This window comes from Charadrius vociferus, unplaced genomic scaffold (genome assembly GCF_000708025.1).
Source record: "Charadrius vociferus isolate BGI_N301 unplaced genomic scaffold, ASM70802v2 scaffold332, whole genome shotgun sequence".
Taxonomy (NCBI): domain Eukaryota; kingdom Metazoa; phylum Chordata; class Aves; order Charadriiformes; family Charadriidae; genus Charadrius; species Charadrius vociferus.
The window spans coordinates 3,398,771-3,404,334 of record NW_009647418.1 but is presented as its reverse complement, the minus strand read 5'-3'; positions in this window follow the sequence as shown (position 1 = coordinate 3,404,334).

Genomic DNA, 5,564 nt, shown 5'->3' with positions numbered 1-5,564 from the left:
GCGTCGCGCCTGCCGAACTCGCCGGTGGCACGCGGCGTTGGGGTGTCACGGGGGAGCCCTGCTAGGGGGGGGTCCATAAGGCAGGTGGTGCTGGGGTGCTCCACGGCGTCAGCCCTGCGTGACCCCCGCCGCCTTCCGACTCCGCACAGGGGAGGAGCGGGAGAGGGCACAGCCCGTCGGCACGGCTCTGCCATGGGGCACCGCGAACGCCTGGACCTGCTCGAGATGCTCTGGAGAGGTTCATCACCCTTGAGACGGCGTCAACTAAAGGGTGCAGAGTAAGGAACCAGCCCTAATGTGTTCTCCATCACCCCTCCACCGCCCATGCCTGCCCCCAACCTGTGCCAGCGAGGAGGAGCCGGCCCAGACCCCCAAATCGGGCTGTTTCCACTGAGTTTTATTCCTGAAGTCACATGATAAAGACAAAGCGTTTTTCAAGTGAAAACTTCAAGGCCTTTCCCTCTCCCTGTGACAATCCCGATGGAGATCTGAGCATCCCCCATGGGGTACGTTGTGGCTCTGGGCTGGGCAGGAGCCTGCAGCATCCCCACACCGCGGTCCCGTGGATCTCGTCTCTCCACGGCCACCGGCCGCAGCCTCACCGGGGATAGATCCAGGTTTCCTCCTGGCTCATACGAGGGGTTGACCTGTCGCTCAGCCCACCTTCCCACGGAGCACTCGAGGACGCAGCGTAACACCTTTCCACCCAGTAAGTACCATCAGCATCTTAACTGGAGCCGCAGGACCTGCAGTTTGCTGGTGAGGAGACATCTGGGGACATTTCACCAGCCCCGGCTCCTGCCCCGTCCCCCCACGATGGGTTCTGGCTCAGGGCCGGCACATTTCAGCCCACATCGGCACCAGGTCATCACCGGTGCAGGTGATCGGCAGGACGGCGAGCCAGGTGTCCGCTCTGCTCTTTCAGAGTCCCACTAAACTTCAAGGAAATGTCAGTGAAAAAAAGATCTTTAAAATTTTCCGCGACCTTTTCTGGATGGGGATCATTCGCCAAAATGCCAGGGGTAATTCCTGACGGAGCAGCTCCATGTGCCGTACGAGCACAGCTCACCCCAACCATGAAACTGCTGTTACTCCTCACGTAAAGCTGCATAAACACCCGGAAAAAGCTGACGTCAGCCCTAAAATCAAGGGTTTGTAGAAAAAAACCCTAAATGTTTGCTCCTTCGGGGCAGAAGCTGGGCCAAACCCCGTGTCCCCATCTGAGAGGGTGATGTCACCCGCGCCTTGCTAAAAAGAGGAGAAAATTGCTAAAAATGGGGGAGCGGAATGTCCCCGCAAGCAGCCCCAGCTCGGTGGGATCGGGATGGTGTCATCCCCGCTCCCCTCATCACCGCGCTGCCCATCGGCACCGGCAAATCCACCGCCAACCGCTCTCCCTCCGCCCGCAAAGCCCTTGGCGGCTGGCGGCGAGCTCTGCCTCCGCATTATATATCGACGTACTATTAATTTCTATTTCCACCCCCCTCCATCTCCCTCCGCAGCATCCACGGGCTCAAGGTGAGGCACGGCAGCGGCGCGGGATCGCCGCCGCGTGATGAATTACATTTACGCGCCGGGTCCTTTTCATGGCTGGTGACTTTCCAGCAAAGCAATTATCACTGTAGAATGCGTAATAGCCTAATTAATTACTATTGTCAGGCTGGCCTCTGTGCCATGATTATACCTTCCGAAGCCAACTTTTTAAACATTTGGAAGCAGAAATATTATTATAATTGACTGACAAAATGGTAAAACTCCCCCGGCGCAGCCGGTCCTCCTCCCGGTACAGCGGCGAGCACCGACTGTCTGAGCATCTCCTCTCCAAAGGCGCGGGATTTGCATGGCACCGGTGGTGAGTTTATTCTTATATCCATGAGATCAAGTGCAGGATAAGTAGTGGGTTATTTCCATCTAAATACCGGTGGCAGTAAACCACAAATGAGCTCTTTTTCAGCGGAGAGGAACAGCTGTCGGGGGAGAAAGCGGCAGCAGAGACCCCAAATGTTGAAGAAAACTGATGAAAAAATTCATTCAAGCCTTTGCTATTTTGCTCGCTTTTTTTGCTGATGTGTAAAGAAGTCGGGGAGAGCGGGAAGGCTGCGGAGGGGGAGAGCCAGGGAGGGAGCCGCTGTCCCCGGGGAGAGCTCTGGGTGATGGGGGCCGGACCCCCGGTGTGGCACCGGCCGTGTGCCGGGGAGCCCCCGCCTCGTGCCGGGCTCCTTTGCCGCCTTCCCGGTACCCCGCGTCCAACCGCCTGTTAAACCCATCACACACGTGCACAGATCCATCGCGCGCCCACAGACCCATTGCACATGGACAAACCTGTTGCGCGCATGCGCAGATCCATCGCACACACCCACAAGCCCATCGCGCACACACAAACCCATCACACACGCACACAGACCCACTGCACACCCACAGACCCATCGCACACACACAAACCCATCACACACGCACACAGACCCACTGCACACCCACAGATCCATCGCGCACACCCACAGACCCACTGTACACCCACACAAAGCCGTGGTGCACACACACACCCCCATCGTACACACCCATTGCACACGGACACAGAGCAATCACACACGTGCAGAGACCCATCGCACACCCGTAAACCCACTGCACACCCACAAACCCATCACACAAACCCATCACACCCCCACACAAACCTATAGCACACACATGCGCAAACCCATCGCACACCCACAAACCCATCGCGCACACACACAGATCCATCACACACACACAGACCCATCACACACATGCACAGACCCATCACACGTGCACAGACCCATTGCACACATGTGCAGACCCATCGCACACATGCATAAACCCATCACACATGCACAGACCCATCGCACACACACACCCACAGCACGCACACACACAGACCCATCACACACACACAGACCCATTGCACACATGCGCAGACCCATCGCACACACACACCCCCATCACACACACACAGACGCATCACACACGCACAGACCATCACACACACACCCCCCCATCACACACACAGACCCATCGCACACACACAGACCCATCACACACACGCACAGACCCATCACACACACCCACACCCATCACACACACGCACAGACCCATCACACACACACCCCCCCACCACACACACACACACACCCATCACACACACACACCCCCATCACACACACGCACAGACCCATCACACACGCACAGACCCATCACACACGCACAGACCCATCACACACGCACAGACCCATCACACACGCACAGACCCATCACACACGCACAGACCCATCACACACGCACAGACCCATCACACATGCACAAACTCATCACACACACACACAGACCCATCACACACGCACAGACCCATCACACACACACAGACCCATCACACACACACAGACCCACGACACCTCCCTTCTTCCCCCGCCGCGCCCGCGGCCCATTCCTCCAAAGGCAGAAGCAGCTCACACCGTTTTCACAAGGCCAAAAAGCAATTCATGTCAAAAAGATCAATAATATAAAAATAAAGCCTGAGAATTCTAGTTAAAGAGAACGTCATAGAAATATGTTGTTCACGTTCATGATTCGGAGATTAAAAAAAAAAAAAAAAAGAATCAATATAAGTTCTTCAGATGATGTTATTTCTAATGAGAAATATACCGAGACTGCTGCAAATAACTGCTTAACGGAGAAAAAAAATGCATTAATAATTTACTTTATAAAGCATAGGATCCCGAACGCAAGAAAATTGCTGCTGGTTCTTAATTTTGTTGTAATACTTCCTGACAAGTTCAATGATGCTTTGGCAAAGTTCCGAGAGCACAGTCAGAGGACGTTCGGCTCATTAGGGTTTTTTTCCCCCCCCTCTTTTTCCGCGGCATCCCGGCCCGTCCGGCTCCGGGAGAAGGTGCCTGAGCTCTTCCCTTTCTCCGCACCGCAGGATTTCTCGGGCTGAGCCCCCGAATCGGCACCGGCCCCACCACCCCCTGCCTGCTGCCGGGCAGGAGCAGCCTCCTGAATCCTCCCAACGCCCGTCCCCAGGTGAGCCACAGCCTCCAGCCACGACACAGCAAGCAGGAAAAATATTTCAAGCTTCTTTTACCATCCTCACCAACCTAATTTAATACACTTCTTTTTTTCTACTGGTTGGTTTAGTTGTTTTTTTTCCTTAATTTTTTTTCCCCCCTTTTTTTTTTCTTTTTTTTTTTTTTTTCCTTTCTTAATTTATTTTCCTAGTGCATTTGCTGACAGTTGGCAACTTCAAACCATCTGCTACCGGCACACGCGCCGAAACGAAAGGCTTCAGCGTCGAACCCAAGGCGGCTCGAAGGAGCAGGCTGATTTCCGACTGTCAGCACGAGAAGGTGCCACCCGGGCAGGTTCATTCCCAGTTAGGGCCGTTTTTCCTGTAAGCCCACGAAATTATTTTCCTGCAAAATTCTTTTCCTGAAAAAAAGATGCAAAATTGCCCCCCCCACCGCCACCCCGGGCAGCCGGCGGCAGCGGTCCAAGCCGGTGGAGGAGATGAGCAGGGGTGCGCGGGGCTCTGCGTTCCCGCTGGGGATGAAGAGGGATGATGAGAGGGTTCTCGCTGGTCCCCCGGTGTCCGGGATGGAGGCGGGATGGAGCCGGGATAGCCCCGGCACGCGGGTGCACCCCAAGCATCGCAAAGTTTCACCTCCCATTTAGCAGAACAAAACTTTTAATTTAGATGTTTTCGTCTATCTATCAGAGTAAAAAAAAATAAGTTTAAAATAATGACTGTAATAAATGAAGGTAATTAATTGTAGTTTGTTCCTTTACTGTCTAGTCAGCTTAATTTTACCTTTTCATCTAATAATGAGAAAATAATTTTTGTGCTCTGAGGGTTAATGATATGTAACTGCAAGAGCTGCTAATTGCATGTTGCAAACTATTCATCAAAATCCCCATCTGCGCTACTTGATTATGTTTGCTAAATTATTGCTTTGAATTATCTTTCATAAAGCAACTTTTGTAATTAGCAGGGCTTTCGCTTTGCTCTTTTCTCCGTCGCAAGGATATTCAAACTTTGTCCGTCTCAAGCTATTGCCATTAAACTGCTGTCACGGGCAGCTTTTGGTGAGAGAAAGAAACTGCCCTTTCGCTAATCGGGGTGGGGGGTGGAGGGGGAATAAAAGCTGGATTTATTCTCCGTGGGTATAGTTTATTCTCCTGGCCCTGCTCCTCCTTTCTTAAGGAAAAAATTATATAGGAAGGTTACAGGAGCCTAAATGTATATGAGATGTATTTGGGAATGGCAGAGAGAAATGGCCCGGAAAGCCCATCCACCCCCACCCGGGGTTAATATTTCAAAATGATATTTATTTATTTTTTTTCTTCTTCTTCTTCTTCCCCTTCCCATTATACACGAAGGAGCGGAGGGGGAAGGCTCGCCATTCATCACCGCGCTTTTATGGGCTCCTTCCCATGACGCAGATGATGTAGCGCTCTGCTCTCCCTGGTTAATATTCATGGGGAGCGCTGAAAAGTGTGCTTGGCAGTGGGGGGGGGGGGGAAATATTAAAGAAAGATTTTTTAAAACTTTA